At 43.3% G+C, this 17,138-nt stretch overlaps 1 protein-coding gene across 4 annotated transcripts in view; it reads right to left on the bottom strand.

The window, feature by feature from the left end:
- LOC147124979 (fibronectin type-III domain-containing protein 3A-like) overlaps window positions 1-17,138 on the bottom strand; it is a 175,398-nt gene that overhangs the window by 93,412 nt on the left and 64,848 nt on the right. For 2 of the 4 annotated variants that reach the window (XM_085995587.1, XM_085995559.1), the window contains exon 2: window positions 13,719-14,057. The exons of the other annotated variants lie outside the window; for them this stretch is intronic. The gene's annotated coding sequence lies outside the window, so the exon portion shown is untranslated. The remainder of the gene's footprint in view (window positions 1-13,718; window positions 14,058-17,138) is intronic. 4 annotated transcript variants of the gene reach the window in all.

Raw genomic sequence — 17,138 nt, 5'->3', positions numbered from 1 at the left:
ACTGCATATTGGATGCAGCGACAGGAATTGTGGTTGAATCAAACTTGTCATGGAGGAAGTTCAAAAGAAACCTGGAAGACTAGTTGACCATAGAGTCAGAGTCATAATGGCACGGAAGGAGGCCATTCGGCCCATCAGGTCCATGCCAGCTCTCTGCAGAGCAATCCAGTTAGTCCCATTCCCCCGCTCTATCCCCGTAGCCCTGCAAGTTTATTTCCCTCAAGTGCCTATCCAGTCTCCCCTTGAAAACATTGTGTGTGTCCGCTTCCACCACTTCCATCGCAGCGAATTCCAAGTCATCACCACTTGCTGCGTAAAAAAGTTTTTCCTCACATCCTCCCAAATCTCTTGCCCAAAGCCTTAAATCTGTGCCCCCTAGTCCTTGTACCATCAACTAGTGGGGAACAACCTTTCCCTATCTAGCCTATCCGAACCCATCATAATCTTGTACACCTCTATCAAATCACCCCTCAACCTCCTTTACTCTAATGAAAACAAATCCAGCTTCTCCAACCTGTCCTTGTAGCCAAGATCCCCCCATCCCCAGAACCATTCTGGTAAATCTCCTCTGCACCCTCTCAAAGGCCTTCACATCCTTCCTAAAGTGTGACGACCAGAACTGGACGCAATACTCCAGTTGTGGCCTAACCAGCGCTTTATAAAGGTTCAGCATAATAATTTCTCTACTTTTGTTCTCAATACCTCTATGAAGCCCAAGATCCCATATGCTTTGTTAACCACTCTCTCAATATGTCCTGCCACCTTCAGGGACTTATGCACATTAATTCCTAGGTCCCTCTGCCCTGCACACTTTTACAACTGTGCCATTAAGTGTATATTGCCTCTCCCTGTTCCTTCTGCCAAAATGCATCACCTCACACTTCTCTGTATTAAATTCCATCTGCCACTTGTCTGCCCATTCTGCTAGCCTTTCTATGTCCTATTGCAGTCAATTGGTATCATCACTGCCACACCAAGTTTGTAGAGAAAGTGCAAGGTGGCAATAAACAAAGCCAATAGGGTGCTGTTGTGCTAAATTTTATTAATTTGTTCATGAGGTGTGGGCACCGCTGGCCAGGCTGGCATTTATTGTCCATCCCTAATTGCCCTCGAGAAGGTGGTGGTGAGCCGGCTTTTTAAACCGCTGCAGTCCTTGTGGTGAAGGTACTCCCACAGTGCTGACTTTGTCGTAGCAGTTTGGTACAACCAAATGGCTTGCTAGGCCATTTCAGAGGGCAGTTAAGAGGTCAACCACATTGCTGTGGAATCACATAGGCCAAACCGGGTAAGGACGGCAGATTTCCTTCCCTAAAGGACATTAGTGAACGAGTTGAGTTTTTCCGACAATCCGGTAGTTTCATGGTCACCATTACTGATACTAGCTTTTTAATTCTAAATTTTTATTTAATTAACTGAATTTAAATTCCCCCAGCTGCCATGGTGGGGTTTGAACTCATGTCTCTGGATTATTAACTGACTCTAGATGAGGTGTAAATGGCACTGGCAGAATCATCAACAGCTGCCATTTACACTCCTCTAGAGTCATCTTTTGTTTCTTAACTTGTGCCATTACCATCTCCTTTTGCCTTGCACCATCATCTTTTGTCTTTTAATCTCTCCAGCCTTTCATCACAGACCTTCCTTTTGTTCTTTCCTCCCCTCCTCCCTTTCCCTGCCCCACACTTGTTTAAATATCTGTTACTTCTCCAATCTTTTCCACTTCTGACGAAGCGTTATCAACCTGAAATGTTAACTCAGTTTCTCCTTCCACAATGCTACCTGACCTGCTGAGTGCTTCCAGCATTTTCTGTTGTTGTTTCAGATTTCCAGCATCCGCAGTATTTTGCTATTGTCTCTGGATTACTCGTCCAGTAACAATCACTATGCTACCGTACCCCTAATATTGCCAAATCAGTTTAGATTAAATCCCCAGTAGTCATGCTGAAGCTGTATAGTGACCTGGTCAGGCCACACCTGGAGCACCCCACACAGTACTGGTCACCGTGACATATGGGGGCCAATTCAGGCAGAGGCAGCACAGAGGAAATGCAACAAAGCTGATCCCTAATGTTGAAGGGAACAGCTGTAAAGAAATGACTTGATAAGCTACAGCTTTTCAGTGCCAAAAATAAACCTCAGAACACCATAGCGACACAAGAAACTTAACAAGGCAAATAACAAACCCAAAACAATACTGACCAAGTTACTGTACAGCTTCAATATGACTACTAGGGGTTTAATCTAAACTGATTCGGCAATATAGCAAAGCATCCTATTGTCTATGTTTATTGTCACCTCACACTTTTCTGACATGGTCAATGACTAGTCAACTAGTCCTCCACGTTTCTTGCGAACTTCCTCCATGACAAGTTTGACTCAATCATTAAGTACACAGAATTCCTATTACTGCATCCAATATGCAGTGCCTTGCATTTGCCAAGGGGAGCAGGACAAGAGGGCACATAGGTGCAGGGTTGCAAGTGGCAAATTTAAGACGATCAGGAAATATTCCTTTCCACAGTGGATCAACAGCTGAAACAGGTTACCAGGAAGGGTGGCTGGGCCAGGACACTGGAATGATTTAACAGCTAAATGCTATAATGGAAAGACAATAGGGTTGGTATTTTCAAGAACAAGATAAAATGGGCTGACAGTCTTTTTCATCTGCACCAATCTTTTGACCTTAGCAACAGATAAGTGCGAATTCTCCCCTTTACACTTGTTTCTTCCCTTAAAAAGAAACAGCGGTTACATTCATATAGTGCTTTTCCCGACCTCAGGCTGGCCCGAAGCGCTTTACAGCCGATGAAGTACTTTTTAGAAGTGTAGTCACTGTTCGGCGAGTCGGGCAGAGGAGCGCAGCGCAACGAGCAGCAGCAGCAGACTCACGACACGCTACAGCACGTCGGCCGGCAGCTCCATTTCAGGTAACTCGCAGTCCGGATGGGAGCCGGGCATGGTGGCCAGAGCGGGAGAAGCAGGCCACCACACGTGGAGCTGGCAACAGTGAGGAGGAGGCCGCGGTGAAGAGGAGGACGGAGCGGCTGAGGGACATCGTGCTCCCACTGCCACGGGAAGCCATTGTATTGACTTTGAACGCGGCGCTGTATGTATAGCTGACGCGTCCCTACGGGGAACAAGCATTCCATTGTACTTGTTACATATGGCAAATAAATCTAATCTAATAGGGAAGCACAGCAGCCAATTTGCGTGCAGCAAATTCCCACAAACAATAATGAGATAACTGATCAGATAATGTGCTTTGATGATGTTAGTCGAGGGATAACTTGGGATCTTTTACGGCCACCTGAGAGGGCAGACTGAGCCTCGGTTTAATGTCTCATCTGAAAGACGGCATCTCCAAAGTGTCAGCCTGAATGTGCTCAAACCCACGACTTTGACTCAGAGGCGAGTGTTACCACTGAGCCATTATCTCCTGAAGGCATTACAATTGAAATCGCTTTATTGGCATGATAAGTTACATACTCAAGCTGAAGTCCAGTATCTCACTAAAAAGACAATTTTTCCATGTGTGGTCGCAACAGCAAGGCTGCCGGATCTGTGGGGAGGCATCACAACAAACCTGATGTCATTGTGAGCAGACAGCGCTGTTTAGCACAAGCCACCACCAGATGGTAACGACAAGTGGAATTTCCGATTGATTTTTCACTCTTCCTAGCTGTACCTGAGCTCAATCAGCTAACCAAGCATAGATTGAGTACTGGAACATAATTTCAAGCATAACAGCACATATATTGTTATGTAATTCCCACAGACAGACAGTGTGGGTAAGTGCTAAACTGTGCCCAGTGTTTGCCAGTTACATAAAACACTTTGTTCACATTTAAATGTGAGCAATCCTCTGCACCTCCCAATAATGTTCTTCAAAAGGCGACGTTAAAAACACACTGCATCTAACTACCATATAAAAATACAAAATTTACTGCGCTTTCAATTTCCAATTAACAACCTTTACGTCAATTAAAGTCCATTTCAGAAAGTGCAAAACATTGAAGAACAAAGGTGGGGTTAGATTTTTTTTCCCCCCACACAGAGGGTTATTACAACTTGGAATGCCTTATCGCAAATGGCTACTGAGACAGAGCCTGTAACATAATTTAAAAAGGGAACTGGAGAAGTATTTGAAAAGAAGGAATACAAAAGGTGTATATGGGCAAAGGCCAGCGAAATGAGGTGTGTAGATAGCTTAAGATGGACAGCTAAGTCCGATCGGCCAAATGGCCTCCTTTCTGTGCTGTAACTTCTACGATTCTATGAAAATAAAAAGTGATCAGTACGTGAAATTCTCCATATGACCAAGATATAGAAATTGAGAAGTTTTAGGTGCAAAAAAAAAACCTACTTTATACCATGGGTCCCACAGCAATCTTCATACCTAATGAATCGAAAACAAGTTCAGCTCAGATATAGGATTTAGAGCCCTTGGCAAGAGATTGTGTTGGCAAACTACTGACATTTAATGTAGAACATAAGAATCAGGAGCAGGAGTAGGCCACTTGGCCCTTCGAGCCTGCTCCGCTATTCAATAAGATTATGGCTGATCTTCTACCTCAACTCCACTTTCCCGCACTATCCCCATATCCCTGATTTCCCCTAGTGTCCAAAAATCTATCAATCTCTGTCTTGAATATACTCAATGATGACTGAGCATCCACAGCCCTCTGGGGTAGAGAATTCAAATATTCACAGCACTCAGTGAAGAAATTTCTCCTCATCTCAGTCCTAAATTGTCGACCCCTTATTCTGAGACACTGACCCCTGGTTCTAGACTCCCCAGCCAGGGGAAACATCCTCCCCGCGTTCACCCTGTCAAGCCCCTTAAGAATGTTATAATATTCAATGCGATCACCTCTCATTTTCTACTTAAACAACAATGTGTACTTGTTGCTTCTTGGGCATGAACACTTCCTTAATACAGTACTACATTTCAACAATAAATGTACTGAAGTTATTCAAGAGCTGAGCTTCATACATAATGATTACAATAAACCAAAACTACTGCAGGATAGTCTGTGTCGTCAAAAACAACTGAAATTGTTGATTGCCTGCACAGCAAATGACTTCTTCATTCACTGATTATTTCTTTTTAATTTTGCAACACTTCCAACAGTATAGCAGATTTGGTTTTCTGATTGGAATTGCCCAACTTACAAACATTAATTGGGCAACCACAATTGAGAAGTGAGACAGAGATCCATTACTCTGGACCTCCAACCTTCCAAATCTTCCAGTCATTTCTGCCTGCCCCTTTAAGCTGCTGCCAGCCTCCCCCAACTGAACGAACTCCAAGTCGCAGACTTTTGACACCTGAAGCTCACTTAAAGTTATAAGGATGAACCCATAAATGACAGCAGTCAAGTAGGCCCTAAGTTCAGTCATGCCCGATTAGTGTAGCCTATTATCCAAACTGATTGCTGATCTTTTTGTACTGCACAATTACTGTATCATCACTAGTAAGCACACTGTTTCCTAAAGGATATTGGACTGCCACCTAGACAGTTTGTATCTATCTATCTATATAAAAAAAGCGGTTGGTTTGTCTGTCTGTCTGTCTGCTATACACTCAAAAGTTAGAGTGTACCTACACGTACGTTATATCAAAAGAAAGGTTATGATCAGGGGAGTCTAATAGGCGTATTTACTTTTTGGTCAGACAAAAATTGTTCGGACAGTAGGCAAAAAACGTTCAAAAATCCGCTCATTGGCGGTTGACCAATCCTACTGCTCATTAGCGTTAAGTGATGTGATGGTGGACCAATCCTACAGTTCAGTGACCTGATGGTCGGGACCTAATCCTGCAGCCTCCCGAAACTTCGCCACCATTTTTTCATCCCCACAGCGACAGCACCAGCCAAACAAACCCCCACATTGTGGCTCCGGGAGCGGGAGGTGAGTTGCAGTCACTCGGGCCGGGCCTCACAACCGCTCGGCCCGAGACACAGAGCGGGTGGGGGAGCGCCACCCGGCCGCTCAGCTGGGGTCCGTCTCGGCCTGAGCCACTAGGCCCCACACGTCCACCGCGGCCGAGCTCAATTTTCAAAGCCCTTCCCCGGGTGCCAAAACAGGGGTGGGAGAGGAAGAGAGGGGGGGGGGGGGGGGAAAAAGAGAGAGAGAGAGAGAGAGAGAGAGAGAGAGAGAGGCAGGCAGGCAGAGAGAGAGGGAGGGACAGAGAGGGGGTCAGGGAGGGAAAGAGTGACAGAGCGCGGGAGCAGCAGCGCCCAGCCATAAACCGCACGGCCCAAAAAAGCCCCGGCTACACCGGGCCCCCCCAGCTAGTATATTATAATATTCAAGTCTTGGAGTAGGGAAGTAGCCACAATCCAGGGTAATTGCATTCTAATTTGCAACTGCAGTCGTCAGGTCGCCATAACATTGAATATAAATATTCAACTGCAAATTAGTTATAAAAAGTCACCCATCAGGATGTCTTTAGTACAAGCTGGAAAGTGGATCCACATAGGTGAAGATACATTAGCATGCAAAGAGAGCATTCAGAATTGTCACTGCAGCAAGTATTGTCTCATGAAATTAAAATGTATATTACAATTATGTCCCACACTGATATTTTTGCATGTGTAAATTACATTCTGATGGGGATTATTCTGCTAACCATGAGTCAACATTTTGCAGTGTAAATGGCCACATTTCAAGCTAATCTTGTAATTACAGCAAATTTAAAACTGACTAGTTGCAGGTGCATTACCAGAACAAGAAAGATTTAAGGATTTAGGGCAAACAGCTGAGGATTTAGCCAGTATTAGATAGTGTGTAGTGAAATTAGTCCAGTCACATTCGGTTTAATATGAACTGAACTGTTAACAGTAGCCACAAGGAAATGAGATGTACAGAACGAAACATCCACAATTCAGAGGTGGACTGGCTATATGGGAAATCAGGAGATTTCACAAGTGCCCCCGTGAATGGTTCCATAGTGCTGTATTATCAGTGTCCCTCCCGCGCCTGTTTCCACGAGAATCCCAAAGAATCTTTTGAGGGAGCCAGTCTACCTGAGTCACATTGATATTAGTGCATATTAAACTGGAAATGCACTAACTTACATCCTTTCTTATGTAAAATCTACCAGCATAACTTTTCAACATGTAGGTGCGTTTTCTTGGTAAATCTTTTCAAATGACTAGGTTTAGATAGACAGTATGGGGTCAACTAATGGTCAGTAAAATACAATTCTGCCATTAGCAAAATACAAAACATCATGCAGTGTCATGAGCTTTTTTCCCAGGTCATTTAAAACATCTGCTGTGACAATCTGTCCAAATCACAAAGTCTAAGTGAGTTTCTTCCACTCTGATTTGCATTTCTGTAATATTCTAAAATCAGTGCACAAACATCTAGTCATATACCGTGAATAAACAGTCAATTTTTAAATTTGATTCAGGCAAACAAATGAAGGTACGTCCCACACAATTCATGAACAGCATCCTGTATCTGAGTATAAAGCAATTAATCACAATAGGAGGAGCCAAAGTAATTGTGCTCCAAGCTGTAAATCTAACATCTATGTATATTTTCAGAGATTCGCTTAATTCTTCAGACAGACCCAGTGTCATACCTAGTATAAAGGAAGATGGTTGTGGATGTTGGGGGCCAATCATCTCAGCCCCAGGACATTGCTGCAGGAGTTCCTCAGGGCAGAGTCTTGGGCCCATCTTCAGCTGCTTCATCAATGACCATTTTCAGCTACTTCATCAATGACCTTCCCTCCATCATAAGATCAGAAGCGGGGATGTTTGCTGATAATTGCAGTTTTCAGTTCCATTCATAGCTCCTCAGATAATGAAGCAGTCTGTGCCTGCCTGCAGCAAGACCTGGACAACATTCAGGCTTGGGCTGATGTGTGGCATGAATGTTACTTGCCACTTAAGTGGTGGGCAATGATCATCTTCAACCACCTCCCGTTGACATTCAACGGGGTTACCATCGCCGAATCCCCACCATCAACATCCTGGGGGGGGGGGGGGGGGGGGGGGGGTCACCATTGACCAGAAACTTAACTGAACCAGCCACATAAATACAATGGCTCAGAGACTGGGTATTCTGTAGTGAGTGACTCACCTCCTGACTCCCCAAAGCCTTTCCACCAGCTACAAGTCAGGAGTGCGATGGAACAGTCTCCACTTGCCTGGATGAGTGCAGCTCCAACAACACAAGAAGCTTGATACCATCCACGACATAGCAGCCCGCTTGATTGGCACCCCATCCATCACCTTAAACTTTCACTCCCTCCGACCGGCATATCGTCGCTGCAGTGTACACCATCTACAAGATGCACTGCCGCAACTCGCCAAGGCTTCTTCAACAGCACCTCCCAAACCAGCGACCTCTACCACCTAGAAGGACAAGAGCAGCAGGCGCATGGGAACACCACCACCTGCAAGTTCCTCTCCAAGTCACACACCATCCTGACTTGGAAGTATACCACCCTTCCTTCATAGTCACTGGGTCAAAATCCTGGAACTCCCCTCCCTAACAGCACTGTGGGAGCACCTTCACATCACGGACTGCAATGGTTCAAGGCAGCTCACGACCACCTTCTCAAGGACAATTAGGAATGGGCAATAAATGCTGGCCTTGCCAGCAATGCTCACATCCCATGAATGAATGAAAAAAAATACACAAGGACATATTAAAAGAGCTGCTGTTCCAAGCTATCTGATCTCAAACTCAACGTCTTATACAATTTATTGCTCTAAATTAAGCAAAAATAATGTACTGCAGGCTTTAAAAAGTTAAGATATAGAAATTAAATACATAACTCAAGGAGCACACAATAATAATCCAGCATCTGCAGTATTTTCTTTGTACACAATAATAATCCTTGTTTGAAAATACAATCTGACTACTTTAAAAGGTCATGGGGTTTCAAAATCAAGTGTTCTCTACAGTTACAAATACCTTGGAAATAAATTAGTCTGTGGAATTTCTAGGGTATCAGCACTCACTCACACAGAGCAGCATGAAGACCATGAGTAAAGTGAATCAAGAGTAGCCAACTGCTAAATATCTAGCCACTTCCTATACAAGTAAGCGTTCAAGTTTTCTTGGGAAGCTCAGTGTGTACCAAGACCTGTGCTGTAGACAAAAGTGAAACAGGTGAAAATAGGATTGGATTGGACGGAATGCCCCCCCATTACCAAACAGCCTGCCAACGCTCACTGTCCAGGCTCAAAAATAAATACTGACCATTTAGGTGGAGTACTGGTAGGCACCCAGCATCCATGGAACTAGAATCAACATTCAGGAGGAGCGATACGGAGAAAACAGACAGAAAGAAGAAAAAATTCATTACCAAATAGCAGAGTGATATGAAAAAATCTCACTCTTGCAAGATAACATGACATCCAGTGTTATAACTTTACCTTCAGCACATATACAGAGGGTGTGGGAAGAGAAACAGGTGTGAGCACTTGTACAAAACCACTTCAGCTAACACCACCTTTCTTCACAAAATATCAAAAATCTAAAACCACGCAAACACCATTATACCTTATTCATGCATAATAATCCACATTGCTTCTCAAAAATAATTACACTTAACATTAGAAAAACACAATGGGACTATTTTTAAAATTTCTCTCAAATTATTCTTTGGGGTTTGCATCTGAAGCCAATGATTCAGTGGAAAGTTCTGCAAAAGATGAGATTACATGTGGATTGGAGATGGTCTTACTCACTGAGCACAGGAGATAGAATCACACAATGTTAACGGAACAGAAACAGGTCATACTGCCCATCAAAGTTATTCCAGTATTTCCTCCATATACACATACTGGGTGGGGGCTTTCGAAAGAGTACAGAGGAGGTTTACCAGGATGTTACCAGGGATGAGGGACTTCAATTATGAGGAAAGGTTGGAAAAGTTAAGAATGTTCTCCTTGGAACAGAGAAGAGGTGACCTAATAGAGAGAGGTTTTCAAGATGATGAGAGGTTTTGATTGAGTAGATAGAGAAGCGCTATTCCCTCTGCCGAGTGGGTCAATGACTAGAGGTCACATTCAAAATCATTGGCAAAAGTTCTAGAGGGGAGATAGAGAGTATTTTCTTTCACTCAGATTTGTCGGGATCTGGAACGCTCTACCTGAAAAGGTGATGGAAGTTGATTACATAAATAATTTTAAAAGGGAGTTGGACAGGTACTTGAGGATGAGAAACTTACTGAGCACGACTGCACTTTCAATCATTTAACACGATCACATAGCAAGTCCTTGATCTCAGAAAATGTGTCAGACATGTGCGATCCCACAGGAGTAAAAAAACGAATCAGTGGGAAAATCACCCAACAGCGAGTGCAATGTCACTCTTCGTCCAACTCTATAAAGTTGCTCGAAGAACAAACTTGGACACCTGTACTTCCCACAAATGTTTTCATAGAGAGTGACACTGAGCAGGCCTCCTCAGCTGAGTGACAAAGTAGAGCATGGATGTAGAAAGATGGGACAATTATTGGGGGAAAAAAAGTTAAGGATCGATCTCACTGCAGCCCTCATCGATGCTCACACCAGTGGTTAGAATGGGTAGAAATCCAAGGAAAACAACTTTTAAAAGAAATAAAATGATGGAAAATAAATCAATTTGACAACTTTCATTAAATGTTTACAATGGTTTCCCAGACATTAGCACTGCAGTCAGCACACCGGGGACCCAAGAGAGGGTACCACAGGGTTAGGTTTCAGTTCATCACTTAGTTTGGAAGTTTATTGGGCCAGCCTCTATAAGAGGTCAGTCAGAGGGATTAGGGAGGACTCTACTACTAACTGCAAGAGTTGGAGAAAAATGGTTCCACACTGGGATCGACTGCATTAACCTTCCACTAACATTACTTGGGTTCCCAGAAATGCTGCATCAAATCAGCAAGAGGAAGTTGGCAGTATCATCAGTGGATGTTCTGAACGGTAAAACAAAGATATGCTGCAGTTTCTTCCCTGACATAATCAACACAAAAAACATGATTTTCTATCATTGTAAAAATCAGAGAACTTACATTGCATTGAAAAATATAACTAAGTTTTATACTGTATGAGACCTTGCCTGCTAATCAGTTTCCAAATAAAATTAGTGTTGCTATAACACCAGGCATTTAGTATGCCACTTACCTTCAGGTACTACATTACTCAACTGTCATACTTTTTCTGCCTATTTAACAGTGCTGAGAAGAAACCCCGAATAATTGTAAGAGAACAAAACTCAATTTTAAACAAGAAAACTTTAGAAGATACAAACGGAATGAAAACATCCGAGGGATTAAGTCAACTTCATGGCTGACACTTTTCTGCCTACACAAGATTCATTGCACATCAAAAACTCACTCATTGCATGAAACAGAGTATTGATGTGAAAGGTACTAGATGAATGCAAGCTGTATTAGTATAGTACATCATACTCTAGTTTGCAAATATTGTATTTACTAGTTTGATTTTCTTTGCACTTCTTTCTTTATAGCTACAGTAGAGCTAATCACTTTTGCTGTAGTCTTAACATTCATTCTATATAATTTTGGAACTCTTGCAAATCAATCACTCACCTATAAAAACAAACACATATTTCGATGTTAAAGAGAAACAAAATTCATCAAACTACTGGTACAGACAGAATACTTTATTGGAATGGGTGTCATAAGGTGTTTGAGTAAAACTATGTGGACGAGCCTCACTGGCAATATGGTATTTCACCCAATACTGATGCGCACCCTTAGTATAACGTGTTCACCCAAGAATTTATTTTTAGGTCTTCTCACTATGGATTCACCGGCATATGACACTTAAAAAAAAAATTAGCTTCCTGCCGCTGAAAGTGGAACATTTACAATGGTTCACCAGAGGGCGCTTTTTGGATCAAATTAAGATAATTTATTAATATTTCTGGCTGTATTGATCCTTTTTGAGGCATATCCATCACCAATGTTATAAATTGCTTTTTTTTTTTTTAAATGAAAAGAAATATCTTCAGTAGCCTGCAAGGAATAATGAACACTGTTCAACAATCTCTTATAGAAGCATACATGCCAACCATTACTTTTTTTAATCAGTCGCTCAGGATTTCACCCCATGTGTCAGCATTCCACAAGGAAAATCAGCTTTTTTTTTTAAAGTCAGGATGGGAGATTGTCAAAATGAACCAACTGTATCAGTTGGAGGGCAGGACTGCAGCCTGTCAGAATCAATCAGATCAGATGCCTATTACAACCAACCAATCAGAAGTTACTTTAGCCCCACTGTTGGTGTCACATGAACTTGAAGCAGAATTTTTTTTAAATTTTTTTTTAATGGTAAACTGATGGTTTCCAAGGGTCGCAGTTACAGGCATGTTCATCTCTAAAAAAGCTACATATAAAATATAAGCTGTTAAAGTACAGTTTTTATAAACTTTCATTTTCATCAATGGAACTTTTGAGGGCTTGTCTTGCTGTTGTTGTATGTAAAAGATTACTTTCTACAAGATTAGTTGCAACCACTAATTTTGAGATATGGTGGATATTCCCTGGTGTGAATGTATTAACTGGCTTCATTTGAAATATTCCCAGCATTATACTTGCAAAATTGCAAGGGCTTGGAAATAAAATAGGGAGAGGGGTTGGGGTGGTGATGAGTTTTTAAAATTCACTGATTCCCATATTTATAACGCTGAATAGGGATATGGACAGTTGGCTGGATAGTGCGTGGATTGCAATACTTAGTTATGTCTGTAACTTTGAAGTAACTCTGAAAACAGTGTTCAGTTTGTTAATGTCTGCATGGTGAAGGGCCGTGTGTTACTATGCAGCCACCGGGAAAGAGCTTGCACCATCTGTATAGCACAATTAACATCTGTGGGAAAATGTGAGGAATGATAAGAGATTGAAAGCCTCATAATAGAGATAGTTACCTGGGGCACAAAATTAAGCTCATGTCTGTTCCTATAAATCACATTTTGCACTTTCTATTTTTAATTATAGTGTGTAATAATTATTTTCAATACAAGAAAATATCCCTTTTTCACAGGGTTAAAGAAGCAATATTGGCTAGAAATTATTTTGGCAATAATAGTGGATGAACTCTTCATGCTTTTGTTTAAGTTTCTGTTGTTTTAACTAATCTATTTAGCTTTACCCTGTGAGATTGTATTAAAGTCCATATAATCGCTTTATTTAAATATATTTAACATTTGCAGGAGAATTTTGGTCTTAAAAGGCAGAATTACACTCTGCTCCAAAATGCTGGGAAATGCACCAAATAAACTGTTAAAAATCAAAAGATTTTGGAGTGGAGCACAGACCATGCACCCAACCCCCAGAAAATAAATCTTGCGCTTTCAGTACTCATATCTTCCTTCAGTAATTTCTATATTCACCACTATTGCAAACTCCACTTGTGTACATTTTTTTCCAACTGCATTGATGATCAAATGTTGGATATACCTGCAGCTATAGGAATCCTGTTATATTTGTGTTATTTTGAAGAAGATGGCAAGGAGCAAGAGGGATGCCAGGTGAGGTTACATCAGACATGGAAAGCCCGCATATGCCTTTATCCTTGAACACAGGTCCACAGGCAGAAGCAGACTTACCCAGACTTCTCCAAGAAAGAGTCTCTATATAGGCCAAGATTATCAAAGGAGGTTATAATGGGGTTGTGCTGTACTGCAAGGACAACTGCATCACAAGGCTGGCACTAAGCAGTGAACAAGGTTATCTGTGGCCTCACCTCTTTTGGCTCGGTCAGTGCCAGTCTAGCATCATGTGCACTATCAGCACAGTCATCGGTTTCATCTAGCCTTCTTGACTAGAAACAGGAGTGCAACACAGCTGGAAATGTCACTGCACTGCTGAATCTCCCAAAGTGCAGGATGCCTTTGATGGCAAATAGCCAGTTCCTGTGCTACTCTGGCATCACCGCTTGCCCTATAGCGCACCTGGTGCTAGCTCATGATAATTAACTGCATCCGCCAGGATATCTGTAGTTGTGTTGGTGCTTGCAAAGGTTAGCCTGTGTTGCCGTGGGATGTTATCCAGTCTTGGACTGCTGGTGGTTTCAGTTCCAGACCTACAATGACAGAAATGTGGCAATTATTACTTTCTGTCTCCAAGAGACACCGTCCAACAGAGCTCGCATTCTAAAGTATTAGCTGTGGATATTGTGTGAGATTGGGAACGTGTGAGAAGGGAGCAAGACACAAGAACTAGATGGTACTATACAGCTTCGGGAAGGCCAGTGGCTTCACTGTCTCTTACCCCTCAATACTGTTACAGGCACCGTTGTCGAGAGAGACCGGGGGTGGTTTAAGGAGGGGAGGAAGGAATTGAAAGAACATACTGTGCTTATATAAGAGGCAGGAAAAATAAAATGTTGCAAATGGAAATGGCAAAATAATACAGCATGAAAAATAGGGGCAGGGGTTATTGTCTGAAATTGTTGAACTCGACCTTGAGTCCGGAAGGCAGTAAAGTGCCTAATCGAAAGATGAGGTGCTGTTCCTCGAGCTTACGTTGAGCTTCATTAGAACAATGTAATAGGCCGAGGACAGAGGGATCAGAGTGGGAGTGAAGCGGAGAATTAGTGAATTTCATTGCTAACTGCCGACGTGACATCGGACATCTCAATTTCTCTGCTCCCCCCTCACTCCAACCTACCTCCCTCTGAACTTGCAGCAATCCGTTCTCTCCGATTCAACCCTAACATTATTAAACCTGCTGATAAGGGTGGTGCTGTTGTTTTTTTGGCATACCGACCTCTACCGTGCGGAAGCTGAACGCCAACTCTCCCAACACCTCCTCCTAACTCCGCCTAGACCATGACCCCACTAGCAAACATCAAGCCATTGTTTCCAAGACTGTCACTGACCTCATCTTCTCTGGAGATCTTCCCTCCATGGCCGCCAACCTCATAGACCCCCAACCCTGCACAACCTGCTTCTACCTCCTTCCAAAGATCCACAAACAGGACTGCCCTGGTAGACCCATCGTTTCAGCCTGTTCTTGCCCCACGGAATTTAACTCTTCCTATCTCGATTCCTTTTTCTCCCCTTGTCCAGTCTCTTCCCACCTACATTCACGACTCTTCCGACGCCCTCCGTCGCTTTAACAGTTTCCAGTCCCCAACCGTCTCCTTTTCACGATGGACGTCCAATCCCTCCACACCTCCATCCCCCACAAGGACGGCCTGAGGGCACTCCGCTTCTTCCTTGAACAGAGGCCCAACCAGTCCCCATCCACCGCCACACACCTCCGCCTGGCTGAACTTGTTCTCACATTGAACAACTTCTCCTCTGACTCCACTCACTTCCTCCAAATTAAAGGTGTTGCTATGGGAACCCACATGGGCCCTAGCTATGCCTGCCTTTTCATGGGATATGTGGAACATTCTTTATTCCAGTCCTACTCAGGTCCCCTCCCTCACCACTTTTCCCCAGTACATCGATGACTGCATCGGTGCAGTTTCCTGCTTTCGCCCTGAACTAGATAAGTTCATTCACTTTACTTTCAATTTCCACCCTTCCCTCACCTTCACATGGTCCATCTCTGACTCTTCCCTTCCTTGACTTCTCCGTCTCCATTTCTGGCGATCGGCTTTCGACAAACATCCACTACAAGCCCACTGACTCCCACAGCTACCTGGACTACACTGCCTCCCACCCCGCTTCCTGTAAGGACTCTATTCCATTCTCCCAGTTTCTCCGTCTCCGCCACGTCTGTTCTGACGATGCCACCTCCCATACCAGTGCTTCAGGCATGTCTTCCTTTTTCCTCAACCGAGGATTCCCCTCTACTGTGGCTGACACGGCCCTTGACCGTGTCCGTTCCATTTCCTGCACTTCTGCTCTCACCCTTTCCCCTCCCTCCCAGAACCACGATAGGGTTCCCCTTGTCCTCACCTTTCACCCCACCAGCCTCCACATTCAACGGATCATCCTCCAACGTGATCCCACCACTAAACACATCTTCCCCTCACCTCCCCTTTCAGCATTCCGAAGGGACCGCTCCCTCCGCGACACCCTGGTCCACTCCTCAATCACCCCTTCTCCTTCGCCTGGCACCTTCCCGTGCAAGTGCAGGAGATGCAACATATGCCCCTTTACCTCCTCCCTTCCCACTGTCCAGGGCCCCAAACACCCCTTCCAGGTGAAACAGCGATTTACTTGTACTTATTGCAATTTAATATACTGTATTCACTGCTCACGATGCGGTCTCCTCTACATTGGGGAGACCAAACGCAGATTGGGCGACCGCTTTGCGGAACACCTCCGGTCAGTCTGTAAGCATGACCCCCATTCCCGTTTGCAACATTTTATCTTTCCTGCCTCTTATAAGCACAGTATGTTCTTTCAATTCTTTCCTCCCCTCCTAACCCACCCTCGGCTCTGCACCTGCTTAATATCTGTTACATCTCCAGCTTTTTCCAGCTCTGAAGGGTCCCAGACCTGAAACGTTAACTCTGTTTCTCTCTCCACGGATGCTGCCTGGCCTGCTGAGTATTTCCAGCATTTTCTGTTGTTGTTTCATATAGGAGCATCTCCACTTCACTAGGCATCAAATACGGGTTTGAGTGCTGTATCATTCCATCACTAACCCAGATTTAGTTTCCTGCCTCCATACCATGCCAGCCACTTTGTTTGTTGTTACCCTAAACTGTCTTTAGGAAGGCTCACCACAGCTATCAATCATTTGCTAACTGAAATAGTTGAATATACTCTGTGCTCTTATATGCATGGACACCTACTATAAATTGTAACTGTTTATTAAAAAAATCAACAGCCTAATGTTAAAAAAAAACACATTTTGGTTTAGCATTTAACCCAATCACATTGGATAGTTTTCTACTAGCTCAGCAAATTGCAGACACCATTTTCACTTGCTATACAAATGCTAAAAGCTGCAGGCAAGAGGGTAAATGTTTTAAAAACTAGTAATTAATTTAGATCATTTGTTAAACGCAATCCCTCACAAGACACTTGAATACAATAAGCCATGTCATATCTCACCATCAGGGAGGGATAGAGGGGAAATACCCCACAGGTAATATTCTCTTCTTATATAGTTATTCAAATTATTTGCTTGCAAAAATACCTTCATATGAAACTGCTTAGTCTTATGTATTTTTCACACCACCTGCAGACTCGGGCAATTT

This window comes from Somniosus microcephalus, chromosome 1 (assembly GCF_052327205.1).
Source record: "Somniosus microcephalus isolate GS21.2 chromosome 1, FLI_Smic_1.0, whole genome shotgun sequence".
Classification (NCBI taxonomy): domain Eukaryota; kingdom Metazoa; phylum Chordata; class Chondrichthyes; order Squaliformes; family Somniosidae; genus Somniosus; species Somniosus microcephalus.
The sequence above is the reverse complement of the archived record's forward strand: the minus strand, read 5'-3'. Positions and strand labels throughout refer to the sequence as shown.